Here is a 22,015-nt window from a genome sequence, read left to right as displayed (position 1 = left end):
ATAGTGGCTGTGCATCCTACTGGCCTATTTTCTACCTTGGGTACACCCAAGCCTTCCCCGAGCACTACTGGGACCATGAGTATCACTGCTCTACCTCTTCTACATCTGGTAGCCAGTGTTCCCATAGCTCCCAGGACCTTCCCAGCCTTAGCAGAGTACAAGAGCTCCATATCAAGCAGCACCCAGCAAAAAAAATCTGGATGTGCTTTTATTTTTGTATAGCTTGTTTACAATTTCATTTATGAGATTAAAACTATTTTAATGGATTCTAGTTCTCCCCCCTACCATGATAAATACAGTGGTAAAAACAGCAGCTTGTAAATGCTTTGAATAGAGTAGCCTAGTGCAGTGGTTTCCAAACTATGTACTGTGGCACCATGGGAATTCCTGAGAGGAAATGTGGTCTAGGAGCACCATGAACAGAGAAAGTTTGGGAACCTCTCTGCACTAGCTGCCTGAAAAATAACTTTAAAGCTATTTCTATATACTGTGTACAGGTGCATAGAGACCGACAAGAGTTCATAGTTTTATAGATCCAGAGAGAAGATTTTAATAGTATTGTTGTTTTGTGTTGGCTAGTTCAAGTGGATCTTCTTCTGCCATTATCTCCAGCACTTGACTGGAAAAAAAAAAAAAAACTTTCATAAAACAAGAATTACTATTACCTGCCACTTTTCTAGTTAATTGCCTGAATATACAACTGTTTTGTTTTTTTTTGATAGGGTAGTGTTTTGTATAAGTAGCAATAGTGTCCTTACATACTTTGGACACAGGTGAAGAGAAAGCTATAATGTTGGGTAAGGTTAAGATGAGAGGAAGAATGGCAATGCTAGATTAATAAATAAGGTAAAATTAAGTCTTACTTGGTAATTTTCTTTCCCTTAGGCACAATAGATGGATCCAGACAGCTGTGTCTATCTACCAGCACGTGAAAATGGCACTGAACTATATATATATTCAGGACCGGCACTGTTTGCTTTGTTTTCCAGAACAAGTTTTGTACAAGTTACTTCAAGCTAAACTGATGTTCTCATTGTCGCTGAGCGGCAATGGTTTGGAAAGAGAGAATTGGTTTGATAGTTCACAGAGTATGATTTCTTCTGCTTTGTTATGAGAAGTCAGGGAGTGTTTGTGTGTGTGTGTGTGTGTGTATATATATATATATATATATATATATATATATGTATATATATATGTATATATATATACAGTGGTGCCTCGCATAACGGACGCCTCGCACAGCGAACGCTGCGCACAACGAACTTTATGTCTTGATCCGTACAACGAACTTCGTTTCACACAACGAAGTCGCCCGAGCTGCATCCTTCCGCGCAGGCACTGCGCTTAACTGCCCTCTCTCCGCCTGGTTCCCTCTTGCCCCCCCGACTCCCCGACACGATCGGGGCAAGAGGGAGCTCAAGCCCTCTTGCCCCCCCCCGACTCCCCGACACGATCGGGGCAAGAGGGAGCTCAAGCCCTCTTGCCCCCCCGACTCCCCGACACGATCGGGGCAAGAGGGAGCTCAAGCCCTCTTGCCCCCCCGACTCCCCGACACGATCGGGGCAAGAGGGAGCTCAAGCCCTCTTGCCCCCCCGACTCCCCGACACGATCGGGGCAAAAGGGAGCCCAAGCCCTCTTGCCCCGCCGATTCCCCGACACGATCGGGGCAAAAGGGAGCCCAAGCCCTCTTGCCCCGCCGATTCCCCAACTCCCCGACAATATCGGGCCAGGAGGGAGCCCAAGTCCTCCTGGCCACGGCGACCCCCTAACCCCACCCTGCACTACATTACGGGCAGGAGGGATCCCAGGCCCTCCTGCCCTCGACGCAAACCCCCCCTCCCCCCAACGACCGCCCCCCCCCAAGAACCTCCGACCGCCCCCCCAGCCGACCCGTGACCCCCCTGGCCGACCCCCACGACACCCCCAACCCACTTCCCCGTACCTTTCTGTAGTTGGCCGGACAGACGGGAGCCAAACCCGCCTGTCCGGCAGGCAGCCATCGACGGAATGAGGCCGGTTTGGCCCATCCGTCCCAAAGCTCCGCCTACTGGTGGGGCCTAAGGCGCCTGGGCCAATCAGAATAGGGGAGTCGGGGGGGCAAGAGGGCTTGAGCTCCCTTTTGCCCCGATCGTGTCGGGGAGTCGGGGGGGCAAGAGGGCTTGAGCTCCCTCTTGCCCCGATCGTGTCGGGGAGTCGGGGGGGCAAGAGGGCTTGAGCTCCCTCTTGCCCCGATCGTGTCGGGGAGTCGGGGGGGGGCAAGAGGGCTTGAGCTCCCTCTTGCCCCGATCGTGTCGTGGGTGCCAGGGACTACACGGAGTCACCCACCGTACCACCCGATTCGTGTAAGCGCAGGTATCGGTGGGTGGCTTATTTGCGGGGGGGGGGGGGTGCCTTATTTTACATTTTTTTCTAAAAAGGGGGGGCTGTCTTATTTGATGGCCCTGCCTTATCATCGGGGAAACACGGTAGAAAAAAAAAAAAAAAATGAACAGTTAAGTCCCAGTTTTTGCCGCTGAGACTCTGCCCTCTCACTGTAAAATTAGACTCTACTTAGTCTGTCTTTAAATTTAAAAAATGTGTGTTGTTTTAAAAAACAATTATGTTTTTAGATGTATCTAAATAAAAATAATAACCAAAAATTTATCTTTTTTTATGTCATCTTAGCATATTTTATGCTACAGAACGAATTATTTTTTTTAACATGTATTGTTATGGGAAAACGCGTTTCACACAACGAACGTTTCACATAACAAACTTGCTCCTGGAACGGATTAAGTTCGTTGTGTGAGGCACCACTGTATATATATACACACACACATACACTCCCTGACTTGGTGGGAGACTTGACTGTTGGCCCGGGTCGCAAATTTTGTCAGGTGTGGGAGCACTTCTGGCAGCACCTCACACCACGTGCTCGCAGTAGACTTTTGAATGTTTAAGATTTTATTCCCACTCTCAGCTGTTGGACCGGCCATGGATTCTTGGGGAGGGGGGTATGGGAGGGGAACTGATTATATTGTTGAAAATGTTATTTCCTGAATGGTACTACTGTTTGTATTTGCTTCTTACTGCTGGAATAATAAAAATCATTTAAACATAAAATACTAAAAGGTTTCGACAAAATAGAGCAAGAAGCATCATTATTCACATTGTCAAATGTTACTCGGACAAGAGGTCATGGACTGAAATTGAGGGGCGACAGGCCCAGGACAAATGTCAGGAAGTTGCGACGGAAACCTCCATTATGGGATTCAAGTGCAAGTTGGATGCACACCTCCTTGCAAATCACATTGAGGGATACGGGTAAATAAGGTCTTCATCAGGGAACACCCAGATTAGCCTCCGCGTGTGCGGGTTGCCGGACTAGATGGACCAAAGGTCTGATTCGTTGAAGGCATTTCTTATGTTCCATCTCCTCCAAATATTCCCGGGTATACCTGGATCCGGACTGGAGGTCCAGTTGCAGCGCTTTGCCCATATCCGTCACGAACCTGGCGAAGGAGGACGGCCTGCACGCAGAATGCCCAATGGGCGAAGCCGAGCGGGACTTCGGGGCAGCAGAGAACGAGGAGGAAGCCTCCCTCGAGTACTGTGCTGGCATGTCGGTGTCCACAAGCAGGGAAGGCGAGGATGCAGGGGTCCAAGGAACGGAGAGCCGGGAAGCCTGACTCGGCAGGATGGCTGGATTCTTCGACCTCAAAGCCCCTAGGTTCGGAGACCGAGACGGCACGGGAGAATGGCGAAGACGAGGGTCCGACAGTACTAGGTCCAAGGGCCTGATGACCTATCCCGCCTTGGGGGAGAATCCCTGTACCGTTTGGCAGCCCTCTGCCTCGAGAAAGAAGTACGTTTAGGCCGGTGCTTCGACCGAGGCCGGGCGGCAGGAGAAGTCCGCCACGAGGAGTAGGCGAGGAGGCACCTTGCCTCGAGAGCCCTCGTCGCGACGCTCACTGGTCAACGAGTGAGGTCAAGGCCGGGGCAAGCTGAGCCAAAGCAGAGGAGATCTGCGAGGTTAAAATAGCCTTAAGCATATCCTCGAACATCGGCACCGAGAGCAAAGGAGATGGACATACTGGTGCAGCAGTGCACTCCAACGAGTGCAACCTCGATGTAGAGTATTCCCGCAACGTGGAGGCACGCTTAGGAGGAGGTCTCGTCGAAGCCGGCAGGACTACACTAACTGCCTGGTTGGCCAGAGACTCCGAGGACGGCTTCTTCGGTAGCTGAGCTGAACCTGAATGAGGAAGAGGAGACTTACCCGAGGCCGAGACCGGGGTCGAGGATTTATCCACCTGCGGGTCCATGTGGAAGAGTTCTACAATCTTCGCCCGCTGTCAACGAAGAACCTGAGGCTGAAGAGGGCAAGAGTCCGTAGGGTGGTCAACACCAACGGTGTGGGTCTGTGATGGAAATCACCAGACTGCACTGCGTGCACTTCTTGAACCCGGTAAGAGGCCAGGACATAAGACAGGAAGGAATGCCGCGGCCACTGCAATGCCGGCGGCCAAGAAAAAACTGGGGTCCCCCGGTCGCGAACGAAAAAGGAAAACCAAAATAGTTTTGTTTTTTTCCGAGGTTATGAAAAGAATAAAAGATGCGAGGCACAGCGACTTCCGAAGGAAAACAATAAAAAGCCGCGGTGCAAGAAAAGCACTTAGAATCGCAGAGAAGAGAGACAGGGCTTTCTGGCTCCACAGAAAACTAAGAACTGAGGACCACGTTGAGGAAACGCGCCCTCTAGTGGGGTGGGAAGGCACACGCATGCACAGTGCAGCACTAGCAAACTTTAAAATCTTCAATCAAGTTTGCTTGAAAAGCTGTCCGGACAGGGCTCCGTGGATGACGTCACCCACATGTAGAGAATATGCTGCCTGCTTGTCCTGGGTTAAAAGACAATTTTGCATGATGTAAAACTCTTTATAGTTTATAAATCTTTCCTTTCGGCTAAGTCTTAATAATAATGTCATTTATAGCTAAAGAGACGTATGATCAAGAAACTTTTATTTTATTTTTGTGATTATGATAAACATACCGAGGGCCTCAAAATAGTACCTGGCGGGCCACAAGTTTGAGACTACTGCTTTAGACTGTGTTAAAAACTTCTATGAATTCAATGTAATATTTGTAATCAATTACTCATTCATTCCATATATGACATTTTAAAATACACAAATACTGTACAAAATAGTTTAAATTTCATAACTGTCTAATTCATAATTATTAAATAAAGTACATAAATGCTCTCAATCATGATAGTTCAATTATACTCTTCAGATAAAGACTACTTAATTCAAACAACTGAAAAATAATTAAATCAGTGACTAGAAGATAAAATCATGTAAAAGTATCCGACAGTTAATGAAAAAAGAAAATAATAAGTCATTTAAAACCAAAACATTTTCAATTTCCAATCACTGGGTTACTTATGTCAGGCTCTCTTAGCTATATAAAATATAAACACCAAAGTGCCAAAAGAAAAGCGGTGAAGATTACATACTCCGGCACTAGGTTCTAAGACTAATTGACCTCACAGTTACTCAGTTACCACTAGCTGAGTTCTTAAATTCATATTACATCAGGCTCTCTTAAATTCAAAACACTGAGACACCAGATTGCTTCAGAACATGCTCTGAGTTAAATATTAAGAAGTCAAACTAAAATTTAAATCGTCAATTCACATTAAACTTTTACTCTATTACTTTCGGACTCACCTATTTCAGCGTCCTTATTCATTTGGGGCTAGAGTTAATCTGCACGCCCACCATATTACATTACGTCTTTTATAAACCCCTTACACATGCGCAGTTCACTGATTGCATGCGCGTTTCAAAACCATTAATATTTACACCGCGTCCTTTAAATTGAAACACTTTCCATATTAAAAGACAATCCAGATCTTATTCTTCCAATTAACCCACTGATTTAATATTCTGTTAAAAAACAGCTAAATCAAGAACTAAAGCGATCTGTGCACATGCGCACTTGAACCAATTTAACACATGCGCAGTGCATTCTACTTTGTACTTTTTTAAAACCAATATAAACAAGGATTATATATAAAATCAAACTCCAGTCATACAAACACAATAAATATTAAAGTGATATTGAATGTTTAAAAAAAATAAATCCCTTTCTACTACTTTATCCTGTGTAATAAAACTCAATTGATGACACCTAAGAATAAATAACAAACCACATTTCATTTGACAGCAACTCAGTGCACTTAAAAAAAATTTTTAAACATCAAAATAAATTAGTGTATAAAGCTCTAAAATTAATTCAATGACTAATTAACATGTGATACTTAAACTAATAATTCTTAAAAGGTAAGATTTTTATAGTAATATATTGAAATGGTGGAGGAGATTTTTAGATTATAAAGAGTTCCTATTAAGATACTTCTAAGGATTATTATTAGTTTAAGTATCACATGTTAGTCACTGAATTAATTTTAGAGCTTTAGACACTAATTTATTTTGATGTTTTAAATAAATTTATTCTTAAATGCACTGAGTTCCTATCAAATGAAATGTGGTTTGTTATTCTTAGGTGCACTAAGGGGGGGAGGGGGTTCCCAGTGCTGGTTTTTCAGGGGTACATCGAAGAGGGCATGTTGAGAGAACCCCTGCACCACCACCACTTTTGTGCTGCTAACAGATGCTGAGAACCCTCGGCAATTCAAATAGGCATTCCACATAAAGATTCAAAATTTGTGGTGAAACCTTGTACTGGGGGTCTCTTCCAGCCTTGCACTCTGCAGCACCCATGTGACTGCTTAGCCAATACATTTTTGAAGGGACCTAGAAAGAGTCTCTTCCCCTGTGAATGCACCTCCTGCAGATCCCCAGCCCCGGAGGAGGCTGAGCCCAAGGCTTCCGATCCTCCCAAGGAATGCAGAGAAGACCAAACTGCAGCCTTGCAAATATCCACTGGAGGCACTAGAGAAGACGCAGCCCAAGAAGCTGCCTGACCCCTAATGGAATGAGCCTTGATAAATTCTGGAACAGGCTTCTTCTTCATAAGATAAGCGGAAGCAATAGTCTCCTTGATCCAATGCGCAATAGTAGCCTTAGAATGCCATCCCCCTAACAAGGACCCGCTAGAAGGACAATGAGATGATCTGAAGTTCTGATCTCCAGGGTCCTCTGCACATAAGAGTGAAGGACCTGACCGACATCCAACTTGTGCACTGTCTCTGCTTGGAAGAGCCCTCCCGGCTACTCAACACCGGGAGGACCATGGCCTGATTGACTTGAAAAGGAGAAACTACCTTTGGTAGAAAGGAAGGAAGGAACAGGTCTCAAGACAACCCGCTCCTTAGAAAACTCCAAGAAGGGAGCCCTACAAGAGAAAGCTTGCAGCTTAGAAACACAGCTAGCTGAAGTAATAGCCACCAAGAAGACTGTTTTAAGAGTAAGGTCCTTCAAAGAGCAGTCGCCCAACGGTTCAAAGGAAGGGCGCACTAGAACTGACAGAGCCAGATTTAGATCCCAAGAAGAAACAGAGGGTTGTATGGGAGGCTTGAGCAATTTGGCCGCCGCAAGAAGCGAATCACATCAGGAATGGCAGTCAAACGCTGACCTTTCAACAACCCACGAAAGGCTAACAAAGCCGCTAGCTGAACCCGGAGAGAAAACCAAGCCAGTCCCCTGACCAGGCCATCCTACAAGAACTCTAAAATGTTAGGCAGGGAAGCGAGAAGAGAGACCACTCCATGCGCAGTACACCACTCCTGAAATAGTCGCCAAACCCTCACTTAAGCCTGAGAGGTGGAAAGCCTCCGGGACCTCAAGAGAGTTGAGATTACCTCATCTGAATACCCCTTCTTACCTAGGCAATCCCTGTCAAGCCAGGATTTTTTTTTTTTTTTTAATAGAACAACTCTCAAAGCTGGAGGGCTGACCAACCAGGGGGCCAGGCCGCTGGCTGAGGCACCTCTACAAAAATGTGGGGAGATGGATGAACGTGGGGGGAAGGACCCAGCATGAGACCCGCTGGGTTTAACACCCCCGATGTCAGAAGGATCTCCAAACAGGACCTGTCCAAGCTCTATCCGGCACAATAAGGGGAACCCAAAAACAAAGTTTCAACAAAACTAAGAGGGGAGCCAATCTAGTCTTACCACCTGCTATGGAGACTGAGACTGACTGGTTAGTAGGGGAATTCTAGCCTGATATACAAGTTTGTGCTCTGTCTCCACCTGCTGGTAGCAGTGAGGCATATAACCCATTCGTAAGGATTATACTAGTCTACCAAGCGATACAGAACTAACACTTTAAACAGTACCCTATAAGAGCACGGAACCCAATACTATTGAAGAAAAAGTGGAATAACATGATCAAATCTTTTGATTTGATTTTGTTATTAAAACGTGTTTAAATTAAAAAACCTACCACACTATAATAACAGAACCCCTTAATTTACTGAGTGTTGCAGACTGTAATTAAAAAATAAAAATTAGCACCAATTCATATTGACTGAGTCCATAAGACACAACGTCTATGGTAGTCTGAATAAAAGGTGTTTCCTTAACACTACCGAGAGTTATAATACCTAATTGCCTTGCACTTCTCACATTTCGCTGCACAAAATTTCTTGAGTACAAACCTGATGTACTTACATTATGTGACAGGGTTCATTTCTGTCCTTCAAACAGTGCCCTGCTTCCCATTTCTTTTTTGAAGGAAATGTGGTTTTTACGTGTTTGGACCCAGCATGAGTGTTTTTCACTCCACACCAGGGAGCATCTATTATTTTAAAGAAAAACAAGGTTACACAGAAACACAACTTGTAACAAATGCTAATTACTGGTATAGACTAGCGTTTAGAGTGTGTGGAATGCCTCATGTAGAATTCTACATAGGTAGCAGTGGTAACAGTTGGTTTAATTTGGGGTCCCTTCTAGCATATATTACTATTTTTCAGTGCCTGGCATCATCAATCACCTGCCAAGAGTAACTGCATTTTGGCTGCATCTTCCTATTGCACTTGGGCTCATACTGCTGATTTCCATCAAGAGGCTATATACAGTGTCTTGTGTAGCTCAAATTAGCAGTCTAACTCCAAGCAGAAGGGGAGAATGCGGCCAGATATTAAGGAGTGACTAACTAGAGCTGTGCAACAGCAAAAAATGTGTGCCTGAAGGCAAGGGAGCATACAAAATGGCATGTTGTGCTGAGGGAAAGCAAGGAGTGACCAGCAAATGAAAGAGACTGTGGACAGGATGTTCCTGATGTAGACGTTTATTCAGTCAATTCCAAAATGCTTGGTCGGTCAATTAAGATATGCATAAAATCAGGAAGGATCTGACACGGTCCGTGTTTCGGCAAACACATCTTCAGGGGTCCTAATGGTAATATTAGGCAAATGTGGATGTTGCAAAATCAACATGAAGCCAAAGCTGTAGGGTCTGCACTGTGTCTAATAGTAGCATTAGGACCCTGGATAAAAGTGCATTTGCCGAAACACAGACCATGTCGGGTCCTTCCTGATTTTATGCATATCTTAATTGACCGACCAAGCATTTGGGAATTGACTGAATAAATGCCTGTATCAGGAACATCCTGCTGGTCTCTCCATCCACTGTGGTCCTTTTGGGTTTCTCTTTTCTTGTTAGAAAGCAAAGAGCTACAGGGCTGTGCAAAATGGTATTTTGTGTCCTGACGAAAACAGGTTGGGATATAACCCAAGGAAGCTGAAAGGAACAAAGAAGAAGGTGGTGTTGTGTACCCTGGGGAGAAAGAGAGAAAGCTGTAGTGTGTTCTGGGGATGCTTAAGAGAGGTGGGAAGAGACCAAGCTGGTGTTGCATGTTACTAACTGTATTGCATGCCCCCTAGTCCTTCTCCTTTTGGAAAGAGTAAAACAAGTGATTTCACGTCTATCCATTCCATTCCACTCCATTCATTATTTTATAGACATCTTTTCCCACTTTTTTGGATTATAGTGTGATTTTTCTAGCTCATTTCACTAAAAACACTTTTAAGGTCATTTAAGGCTGTTTAGCTGGTTGAAAGGCGCAATTAACTGATCTGACTTCCAGGATATCTGTAAATCATTTAGGAACATAAGAATTCTCTTCTGGGACAGACCAAAGGTTCATCAAGCCCAGTATCCTGTTTCCAACAGAGGCCAACCCAGGTCCCCAACAAGTAGTAAAACAGATTTTATTCTGCTTATCCTAGGAATAAGTAGTGGATTTCCCCAAGTCATCTCAATAATGGCCTATGGACTGCTCTTTTAGGAAATCATCCACACCTTTTTTAAACCCCACAATGCTAACTGATTTCACCACATTCTCCGGCAATGAATTCCAGAATTTAATTGCCTGTAGTGTGAAGAAATATTTTATCTGGTTTTAAATCTACTACTTAGTAGCTTCATCGCATGCCCCCTAGGCCTAGTATTTTTGGAAAGAGTGAACAAGCAATTCACATCTACCTTTTCCACTCCACTCACTATTTTATAGACCTCTATCATATCACCTCTGAGCCATCTCTTCTCCAAGCTGAAGAGCCCTAGCCACTTTAGCCTTGTATGAGACAGATCTGAATACACCGGAAATCTAGCATATGCAGATCTCTCTCCTGCGTACTCAATATGGTAACCCTGAAAACCTATGGCTAGGCATGCCTCTAGGAGAGGGTTGAAAAACCCTGGAATGATTTGATAAGCTGCAGGCTATTGGTCGGGGCTTTCCAATCCTGTCATAGAACCTCACAGTCACTTGTATTTTCAGGATATCCTTAACTATGCACAAACGTGTATACATTGGAAACACAGTATATATAAATGTACCTCATGGATAGTCACTGGGGCTGTGGTATACCCTTGACAGGTCTAAAGTTGCATGTATAGATTTCTTACGACAGGGTATCTTCCTGAAACTGCCGACTGCTACCAGCTCAACATCAGGTCTGGCTTCTCTTATATTTACCAGACTCATTTTTTTTTCTTCAAAATGTCATGTAGTGCAAAGTAGCAACTTACCAGTCTCTATCATCAACCTTTCACTAGGAATGACTTTAACACTTCTAAATTGTCCTCAGTTTTCAAAGAGCTAAAAAAAAAAAAAAAATCCCACAACATATGAGGTTACACATCCTGTGAATTGCAGTTTTACTGATTTAGTAAAAGATTTGAAAGAAAAAAATTCCACATTCCATTTATATGTGGAAATAAAAGGAAAAGAGTGACACAGTAAAGAGTATAATTCATGAATTGCATTGTTCTCTTGCAGTCAAAATTTAGTTTCAAGTTTCAGCAATAGTCACCAGAAATGGGAAAATCACTTAATCTGATTTGCCAATTGTTTATTTATTTATATTCCACATATTACAAAGCATTTTTCCCTATTTGTCCCGGTGGGCTCGCACTCTATCTAATGTACCTGGGGCACTGGGGGAAAAAGTGACTTGCTACACTAAAAAATGTTTATACGTTTATATACCATGTTGTAGTTTAAACATGAATATACACTTCCCCCTCCCCATTCGCGGTTTCTCCATTTGCGGTTTCAGATAATTGCAATTTTTTTTCTGGGGAGGGGGAAAATTAAAAAAAAACAGTCTAAACTTTTAAAAACCCCATATTTTTTCCTTCCCTGCCACTTTCCCGGCCTTACCTGGTGGTCTAGAGGACTTTCAGGGCAGGAGCGATCTTCCTACGCTCCTGCCCCGTGCAGATCGCCATGAGGAAATGGCTGCTGGGAGTTCCCGTGGTCTCTCGAGACTACGTCGGGAACTTCCTACAGCCATTTTCTCATGGCGATCTGCACGAGGCAGGAGCGTAGGAAGATCGCTCCTGCCCCGAAAGCCCTCTAGACCACCAGGTAAGGCCGGGAAGGTGGCAGGGAGGTGGGGGTGGGTCAGAGCCGGATAATTGCGATTTTTCGTCATTCGCGGTCTGGCTCTGCCCGTATCCCCCGCGAATGATGAGGAAGAAGTGTAACCATAAATTTGTTGTATTGGAAGGATAACCTCAGGTCCCTGGTTGCCACTCATTATTTTGACTTAGACTTGTTACTCTCCCTACCATTTATGTTGAAATCTGTTTTTATTAACAATAAAGAACCACAAACAAACAAGGCAAAATGACAAGCAATGAATTTTGAATGTTACAAGAAAGGTAACCCCCCAAGAGGACTGTACTCTGATGTCCTCTTGGGTTACAAAAGGCCCCCCCTTGTCCCCTCACTCTCCCTACCCTTTAACTTCTGCTTATAGCTTATCTTTGAATTTATAAACTCTTCTTAGATTTTTAAGTTCATCAAAATTGTTAAATACTTAGCTTTAGCTTTCATGCTAGACTATTGCCCTTATTGTTACTGTGGTGCTTTTTACAGTCAGCTGTCCGTTGCCGATGAAGGCCGCCCGTGTTTCGCTGCGTCAGGGCTTCGGACAGAACAAGCTAACAAAAAACAAAACAGAACAGAACTTTATACTTGTGTCGCATGAAGGCTACTGAAAATCTAAGAAGAGTTTTGAAATTAAAAGATAAGTTTTAAGCTGAAGTTAAATGGTAGGGAGAGGTTATAACCAGTCTAAGTCAAAATAGCGAGCGGTAACTGGGGACCTGAGGTTATCCTTCCAATGCAACAAATTTAAACTACAACATGGTATAAACATTTTTTTTAGTGCAGTGAATGTTTGTGGAATTGATTGTTTTCTTGCACCAAGCCTGTATTTGAGAGTGTGTTTCACATGATTAAGTGACTTGCCCAGGGTCACAAGGTGCAGTGCAGGATTTGAACCCACAACCCCAGGCTGCTGGGGCTGTAGCTCTAACCACCGCACCACGCACTCCCCACAGCTATTAATGACCAAAGCGAACCAGATATTTGCTACCACAAATCCACTCTGCATACAATTTCATCAGCGCTAGATGAGGGCCCAGGTACTAGAGCTGCCACATCTTTTAAGATGTAATTCTTGGCTTACATTTTATCTGGAGAACACTTAAGAGAACTACCACTTAAAAACATCAAGGCATTTCCACTGGGAAGGTGCAACTTCCATTTATAGAACTCCATATTTTAACATTTGAGTCATTACTTTTGAAATTCTTTAAGTAGCCAAAAAGGACATCACACAGGGGGGGGTCCACGTATTTATCTACAATTTTTGTGAAAGTGCTTTACAGTAGGAATCATACTCAATGCACAGATCTGACGTGATTTTTTTATTTTTACATTTTGAGTCAATATTCAGTAGGGTTAACAGATTTCTTCATGAAAAAAAAATAAAAAAAGAGGATATGTGACCTTGCCCCGTTCTGCCCCACACAAACCTCATTTCTTCTTTCCCGAGTCCTGGCCATGCCTGGAGGGCCTCGGAGCATCCACGGGTGCAATGCAATGACATCAAGTGCATGTGTGCAACATCATCGTGTCGCATCCACGCATGCTCATAGGCCCTCCAGACGCAGCCCCATGCTCAGGGCCTTCCAATTGCCAGGTTTTGAAAATCCATCCAGGCATCTGAATAGTCCTCTAAAATGAGAACATGTCTGGGTTTTCCTGGATATCTGGTAACCCTAATATTCACCCAGCAGTTGTCACTGGTTCTTTAATAGGGAGAAAGACAGGTAAGCAATGCAGGGTATTTTTAACCCTATTCAAATCTGGAGGCTTAGATTTAAGGGAAAAATACTTACCAACCATTAATTCCAATGTAAAGATCCAAATCAATTATAGCAGCTGCTTCTTCTTTGGTGCCATCAAATGAATGGACCTAAAAGGTGTTACATTTATGTTCAACATAACCAAGTCTAAAAAGATAAACATATTTAACATTTAATGAAAAACAAATCATAGACGGATTCCTGAGGGATAAAGGGATCGTGGGATACTGAGGGAGGAGCTGGGATGTAACACAAGTATAGAAAGCTAACCAAGTAATGAGTATAGAAACCAAACCAGGTCGTGCATGTGCAAGACCGGAAGGTTAGGACTTCAATAGGAAGACAGGACTTAAATGAGAAACCAAGGTGGCAAGGGAGCCTCTTCTGGTGATACAGACAGGTCGAGACCAGTTTGGGCCGCCGCGGGAGCGGACTGCCGGGCAGGATGGACCTATGGTCTGACCCGGCGGAGGCACTGCTTATGTTCTTATGTTAATATAAGTAAGGAAAGGAGAACCAGGGTGGTGGCCTTTAGTGGAAAGACATTTGGCAGCATGCGATGAAGCTACTAAGTAGTAGATTTAAAACAAACCAGAGAAAATATTTCTTCACGCAACATGTAATTAAACTTTGGAATTCATTGCCGGAGAATATGGTGAAATCAGTTAGCTCAGCGGGGTTTAAAAAAGGCATGGATAATTTCCTAAAAGAGAAGTCCATAGGCCATTATTGAGATAGCTTGAGGAAATCCACTGCTTATTCCTAGGATAAGCAGCAAAAAATCTGTTTTACTATTTGGGATCTAGCTAGGTACTTGGGACTACTGCTGGAAACAGGTTACTGGGCTTGAAGGACCTTCGGTCTGTCCCAGTATGGCAATTCGTATGGATTTAGCTCATAACCTTTTTCGGTTGTAGTGCAAGGTGAGTTACATTCAGGTACAGAAGGTATTTTCCTGTCCCTGGAAGGCTCTTAATCTAAGTTTGTACCTGAGGCTGTGGAGGGTTGAAGTGGGGAACCAAGTACTAGGGGGCCGAACCTAGAATGGATTTGAAACAGAGACAGGCAAATTTGAACACCACTCTCGCTTCAAGGGGCAGCCAGTGGAGTTTTTGGTAGTAGGGAGTTAGGTGTTCCCAGTTTTTTAACCTAAAGATCAATCGGATTGCCGAGTTTTGGATGATTCGGAGTCTTCGAGTGATTTTTTTGAAAGACCCCAGATAAACGATGTTACGGTAGTCGAGTGAGCTTAGAATGGAGGATTGCACCAGTAAGTGGAATGAGACAGCATCGAAGTACTTTCTGATAGTTCTTAATTTCCACAATGTTGAGAAGCCTTTTCTGACCAGCAAGTCGGTGTGAGCTTCAAGGGTAAAGTAGAGGTTCAGAGTTACTCCCAGAATTTTTATTGAATCTGTAATTGGAAAGACTTGACCATTCAAGGAAAATGATGAATCTTTGATTTTGTCGTTCGGACTCGCCAGGAAGAATTTGATTTTTTCTGAATTGAGTTTTAGTTTGAATTCGGCCATCCATAGTTCGATTTGCTTTAATATGGATGCCAGGTGGTTCTTCGTCTTGGGGGATAGGTTTTGTTAGGGGAAAGACTAAGGTGATGTCGTCAGCATAGATGTAGAATTTGATTTTTAAACTTTGCAATAGGTTCCCCAGTGCGGCAAGGTAAATGTTGAACAGTGTGGGGGATAGGGGGGGAGCCCTGCGGGACTCCACACGAGTTTACCCAGCTGAAGGAATGAGTGTTGTCGCTGTAAACTTGGTAAGATCGTTTGCTCAGAAAACCCTGGAACCATTTTAACACATTACCAGAGAGACCGATTGACTCCAAGCAATCCATAAGAATAGTATGATCAACTAAGTCCAAGGCACTGCTTAGATCGAATTGCAGGACCAGTGCACTTGTGTCCTGGCTAAATAAGCTGTGGAGTGAATCTAGCAGTGAGGCGATGACAGTTTCAGTGCTGTACCCGGAACGAAAACCTGATTGGTTGTCATTTAGTATGCTGAATTTGTCCAGATAGGTTACTTAGTCCTGGTTGACCAGGCCTTCCATCAACTTTACAAAGATGGGAATGTTAGCGATGGTCTGTAATTTGAAGACAGTTTGGTTGATTCTTTGGGATTTTGTTTACTATCGGGGTGATCAGGATCTGGCCTAGGGTCTCTGGAAAAGTACCTGACCGTAGAAAGGAAGAAAACCAAGTGCGTAACTTGGCTTTGAAGGTGACTGGGGCGACTTTCATCACATTAGTTGGGCAACAGTCTAATTTGCAATAGGAATCAGCATATTTAGAGTAGAACTTGCAGAATTGTTGCCAGTGAGGGTGGTAAAAGTGTTCCAGATCATATCTACCCTAGGTAGGGCATTGGCCAAAGGTGGGGAGTCTAAGATAGGGCAGGTTAAGGTCTGAATGTCGTAAAGATTGTTAACTGGTTTGAAAAGATTTTTGATGTCTGTATTATGTGTGTATACATGATCATTTTATGGATTGCTCAGTTGTGGAGAGTTTGTATGAATAGATTGATTAGTGCTTAAGTTTTTAATTTTTCATTTGGAATTAAAAAAACTCTAGGACTTAAGATGAAACAAGAAAAGCTTCCAATGTCAATAAAAAGAGAACCATTGCATATCCTCTTGCCCTGGAAGAACTTGCCAAGTAAAAGCGAGAGATGTTCTCCAATGCAGTGAGAAAGAGACCAAGCAAAGAATGTACTTACTACTCTTCCAACGCATCGGTCTCGATTTTTCCTCATTATATCTGCAAAATAAAAGCAGAACAAGTCAAACATCATGAAAGAGGGAAACAAATACTCAGAATAAAAGCTTAGCTTCTCTAATAAAAATCTTTGTTGTTGTATGCAATGATCAAAAGAACATACCTAAAAATTCCTTGTGTGAATTTCTATAATGCAGGAACATTGGTAACTTTGTTTGCTCTGACAGGTCAAACTGTTTTTCAAAATATCTGTGTAACAAATACAATTTAAAATATTTTGCATTTTTAAAATTACAATAAATTAGTAAATCTCTCAAAGAGCTTCCCAAAATTCTTACTACTATGCTCTACTTAGGGTACAACTGCTGACTGTTGGAAATATACTGCTCCAGATGGCATCGATCTTTGGCAACAACAAATCTTAATGACCAGGATTAGAAAGATCCAGGGTTTCACTCTATATCCTACATAATCTGTGTCTCCATTCTTTTCAGATTACATCCCTAAGAAGTAGTGCAGATGGATGAAAATACCACAATGTAAATACTGTAGCTAGAGAACAGCTTGAAACGGTGGCTGGTCAAATGCGCGCAAGACAATTGCGCAAATCGTATGAAACCAGCTAGTGCAGGACGATGTGCAAACCTCTTTCAGCCTCCCTTTCAAGGAAACAGCAGGTGGTAATTTAAAAATAACCCTTTATACAGTTTCTTATTTGAACATTACTGTTGGCTTTAAATACCTAATCAAAAGATTGTTTTAATCCCTAGCAAAGGGGCCCCAAAAACTATGGCCCTGTAAGCAGGACTGGCCCCCAACAATGGCCTTCTGTACTTTTCTTGCCTGCAAACCTGTGCAGGAAATTTTATCTTTCTCATGTGCAGAATAGTAAAAGCAGCTAGGCTGACAGAATTTCTATACTCCCCACCAGCCAAAGCAGTATGGCAGAATGACAAACTCAGAAAACTCTCAGGGAGGTGTTCACCACATTCAGTAAACTCCAAAAAGGGATCCTCCAGCAGCATTTTTGGTGGTTTTAAAATCAGGGCTGACCCAAGGGTATTCGACACCCTAAGTCAGGGGTGTCCAATGTCGGTCCTCGAGGGCCGCAGTCCAGTCGGATTTTCAGGATTTCCCCAATGAATATACATGAGGTCTATTTGCATGCACTGCTTTCATTGTATGCTAATAGATCTCATGCATATTCATTGGGGAAATCCTGAAAACCCGACTGGATTGCGGTCCTCGAGGACCGACATTGGACACCCCTGCCCTAAGTGAACCATCAGATACGCAATGCACCCCCATGCCCCAAGATGGCTCAGGATCCTACTCTCAATAATCAAGCCTCTTCTCCTCTCTATTCCTCAAAGTAGTCAGTATCTCCACCCCCTTGAGTCCAGCATCCCCTCTATCCTTCTCTCTCTCCACCCCCCCTCCCTCTTGAATCCAGCATCTTACTTACCCTTCAGAATTTCCTTTGCTTTTTCCCTTCTGGCTTCAGCATCTCATTTCCTCTCCTCTCTCTCTCTCCCAGTTCAGCATCTCATTTCTTCTTCCTTATCCTGGACCCATGTCCAGCATGCTCCTGTTGCTACCACTCTGTCATTGCACCTCTTCTCAGATGTTTCACAAGTTCTGCATGTCAATGCATTGTCTAGTATTAATAGCCCATGTTTCAAAGCTGCTGCCTCCCGCCCTACCTCTGAAGAGCTTCCTGTCAGGGAGAGGGAAGGAGGCATCAGTACAAGTCTCTACTGCAAGGCACTGCATCAGCAAACAGTACTTTAGAAGAAAGAGATGCAACAGCGGAGGAACACGTCAGAAAAATCTGAGACATTGCATGAATTAAATCTTCCTTACTTGAGCTAGGTATGTTTAGGGCAAAATTTCAGTCTATTAAAATCTACAAAAGAAAAATTAGAAAGATGCCTTCTGAAGTTTTTAACAAAGAGCTACTGCAGCATACAAGTGGTAAAAATTCAGACAGCCCTTACCCAGACCACATTCTCCGACCTTTCCTTTGTTATTCTCAATGAGATTGCCTAATTCACTTAAATACTGCTCAGGATCCCTCTGCTCAAATTCTCTGCAGCGAGTAGGGTGGCAGCCAACTGTGCTATAAAACCTGTCTGATGATATAAAACAAAACAAAACTCTTCACCATCTTCATAGATGAAGTGAAGGGAAAGTTTCACCAGTAGGAGATGGTGGGGAGAAGGAAGGTAGATGGAAAGAGAGGGCAAAGGTGTGTGTGTGGGGGGGAGGGTTGAGATAAAGAGGGAAAGAGGTTCAAATATTTCAAAGATACAAATCATGCTGAAAAAAACAAGTGTCAGATTTTATGAATAAGAATGATCATTTATTTGGCTTATAGTTTAACATCAAACAATTCTGAATACAAGGGTGATTCCGATTATTGTATTTGTTTTATACTTTTGGTTTGTATGGTTATTATTTTTACTGTACTATTCTTATTTAAAATATTTATAACCCACATTATCCTATAGTTCTAAATGTATACCTTGAGCACTTTGATAATAATGAGACTAAAGGTCATATTACTCTAGAACAGGGGTAGGGAACTCCGGTCCTCAAGAGTTGTATTCCAGTTGGGTTTTCAGGTTTTCCCCAATGAATATGCATTGAAAGCAGTGCATGCAAATAGATCTCATGCATATTCATTGGGGAAATCCTGAAAACCCGACTGGAATATGGCTCTCGAGGGCCGGAGTTCCCTACCCCTGCTCTAGAACATGACATAAGGTTTCTTAACTCAGGCCCCGATGCACAAAAAGCTTTCCATGATAACAAGACTCATTAAAGCGGTCTGTCAAAGAAAGCTCTCCAGCTGATGCACAATGGCTGCTACCGAGAAGGCTATGCAAATACATTACAAGGAGCTCATTAGTATTCTAATGAGCTCTCCTTGTGATGCAGGGGAAGCCTCAAACAGCTGGTGGGGAGTCCTGCAATTCAGCTGATCGGAAGAGAAGCTTGCTTTTGGTTTTTTTTTTAATGGCCAAGGGAGGGGCCTTAGGCACCTGAGCCAATCAGGGCTTTAGAGCCCTCCCAGTGCATCACCTCCATTTTGAAGAGGCATCAGGGAGTGGGCATCCTTCCTGCTCTTATGATTTCTCTTTAGAGGAAGGGGATGTTGAGAGGACTCATGGTATCGGTGGGGGAGGCCCTGCTTTTATATTTTATTTTATCAGCTCTAGAGCTGCCGGAAATTTTCAGCACCAATTATTTGGTGCAGGGGGACACCGAGTGTAGTACATTTGTTCTTACTAGCAGACTGTTTGTAAATGAGTTACTGTCGTACAATAAACCACTAAAATCCCCAGGCATCCTGGTAACACTTTCCATTGCCTCTCCAGCATCCATAAGGCTCTCCTCTGTACCTAGAGAGAGTCAGTGTAACAGTATGGCCTCTGCACCTCCTGGCAGAGAATGACACGGAGACAAATCCCCCCCCCCCCCCCCGCGGAAACTCATTTTCTCCATCCCTTCGAGTTCTTTTCCTGTCCCAGCAAGCTCTGCCCTCATCCTCACAAGCCTCAAACACTTTAAAATCATAAGTGTTCCAGGCTTGTGTGGTTAAGGCAGAGTTTACAAGAATGGGACAGGGACAGCAAAAAAACTCACAGGGATGGGACAGGGGAATTGAACTCCTGTGGGGACGAGGAAAAATTTGTCCCTGTGTCATTCTCTAACTCCTGGTACTACCAGCACACATAGGCTACAATGCTTCTTCCCTCAAAACAGAATACCACTCTTGAATTTGGTTATCTGTAGCAGTGAGGGGACACCAGGGAACTGGGCAACAACAACAATCCAAGAGAGCTGGTTTTTCAAACTGTTTAAATTGCCTCGATAGTCTAGTGTAGTGTCTTGCAAACTTTGCGAGCCGGCAGCATACTAAATTGGGAGCAGTGGCTCAAGGGCCTCCGCGCAGGTCAGGACGTCAATGCGATGACATCACGCACATGCGTGACATCATCACATCAACATCTGCACATGCGCGGAGGCCCTCCAGGCAGGACCTGAGATGCCGGGGTGGGGGGGGAGCGCTTAAAAAGAAAAGGCGTGGAGAAGAGGAAAGATGCTGGCGCTAGCTGACTGCCTACAGGATGTGCCTCCCGCTGCAAGATGCATGTCCTGTAGGCAGACAGATAGCACTGGCGCCTCTCCTCCTCCCCGGCGTCTGGCGGCACACCTGGAATCTCGCAAGGCACACAGTTTGCGATACACTAATTTAGTGGAATGCATCGGAGGAGAAATAGAGCGAGAGACAGAGATAGATACAGTCAGGTCAGCAAATAATGGCATAAGCGAATCCTACCCAGACTGTACATCCACCTCAAAAGGAAAGAAAACTTTAAATCCAGAGTATTTCCATATGTACTGGTGGACACAGGTCACAGTTTGAGTCAGTCCCCTTGATGTCAAGGCATTCAGAAAAAGCATCATGCAATCAGGAGAGGTTTGCTGAAATTAAAGTTCTGGTCTACCAACCAATGTTCCCTGGTAGTATGTTCAGTCATTGTTAAAGACCGGCATTGACATGCACCATCTACAAAACGCTCCCAGCTGGGAGACTCTCTCAGAATTGGCAAAATGGAGCTGCAGCAAGGCCACCTCTTGCCTTGAGATACAAACTGCAACGAGACAGCAGTTTTGGCGTTGAGCAATGCAAGCAGAGCCCGACAGAACTGCCTCTTCATATCCAGACTATGTTAACAAAGAAGACTGTTGGGAACATCTGCTTATCGAGCAAATATGCTTGATCTGTTTATTTACAGTAAGAAACATTACCATTGGTTTGAGCCAGCTGTAGAGCTTCCTTGCTGTCCTGTAAATTTCCACCTGTAATCATAAACTGAAAAATAAAAATATATAATGGCATTAAATTTACATTCAACTCCACACTATGTGAAAAGAAATGAGAGAAAGGCAAGAAAAATAAATGCTAATATGACCCATCCTATGATAAAATGAGGAAAATGGTTAAAAAGAAGCTAAAAGGATCAGTTGCAAAGGTTAGGACTGTAAACCAGGCATGGATGTTATTTAAAAATACCATCGTGGAAGCCCAGATCAGATGTATTCCACGTATCAGCAAAGGTGGAAAGAAGAGGAAACGAGAGCTGGCGTGGTTAAAAGGTAAAGTGAAAGAGGCTATTAGAGCCAAGAAAACATCCTTTAAAGAATGGAAAAAGGATCTGAATGAAGAAAATAAGAAGAAACACAAGCACTGGCAAGTTAGATGCAAAGCTGTGATAAAGACACTAAGAAAAAATATAAACAGAAACTTGCAAGAAAAGCAAAAACTCATAACAATTTTTTAAAGTACATCAGAAGCAGAAAACCTATGAGGGAATCTGTGGTACCGTTGGATGATCAAGGAGCAAAAGGGGAGGATAAGGCCATAGTGGAGAGACTGAAAGAATCCTTTGCTTCGGTCTTTATGGAAGAAGATGTAAAAACCAGAAATGGTTTTCAAGGGTGATGATGCAAAGGAACTGAAAGAAATCTCAGTGAATCTAGAAGATGTACTAAGCCAAATTAACAATAGAGAGTTGTGCGGGGACAGAAATCCCACCTGTCCCCGCCAAAATCCCACCCGTCCCCGTGAGGAATTCCACCCGTCCCCGCGAGG

At 43.6% G+C, this 22,015-nt stretch overlaps 1 pseudogene; it reads right to left on the bottom strand.

The window, feature by feature from the left end:
* Nucleotides 1–24: 24 nt before the first annotated feature.
* LOC117355003 lies at nt 25–21,446 on the bottom strand (annotated as a pseudogene).
* Nucleotides 21,447–22,015: the final 569 nt, after the last annotated feature.

The sequence above is a fragment of the Geotrypetes seraphini genome, chromosome 2, assembly GCF_902459505.1.
Source record: "Geotrypetes seraphini chromosome 2, aGeoSer1.1, whole genome shotgun sequence".
Taxonomy (NCBI): domain Eukaryota; kingdom Metazoa; phylum Chordata; class Amphibia; order Gymnophiona; family Dermophiidae; genus Geotrypetes; species Geotrypetes seraphini.
Note: the sequence above shows the minus strand (reverse complement) of the source record. Positions and strands in the feature narration are given on the sequence as shown.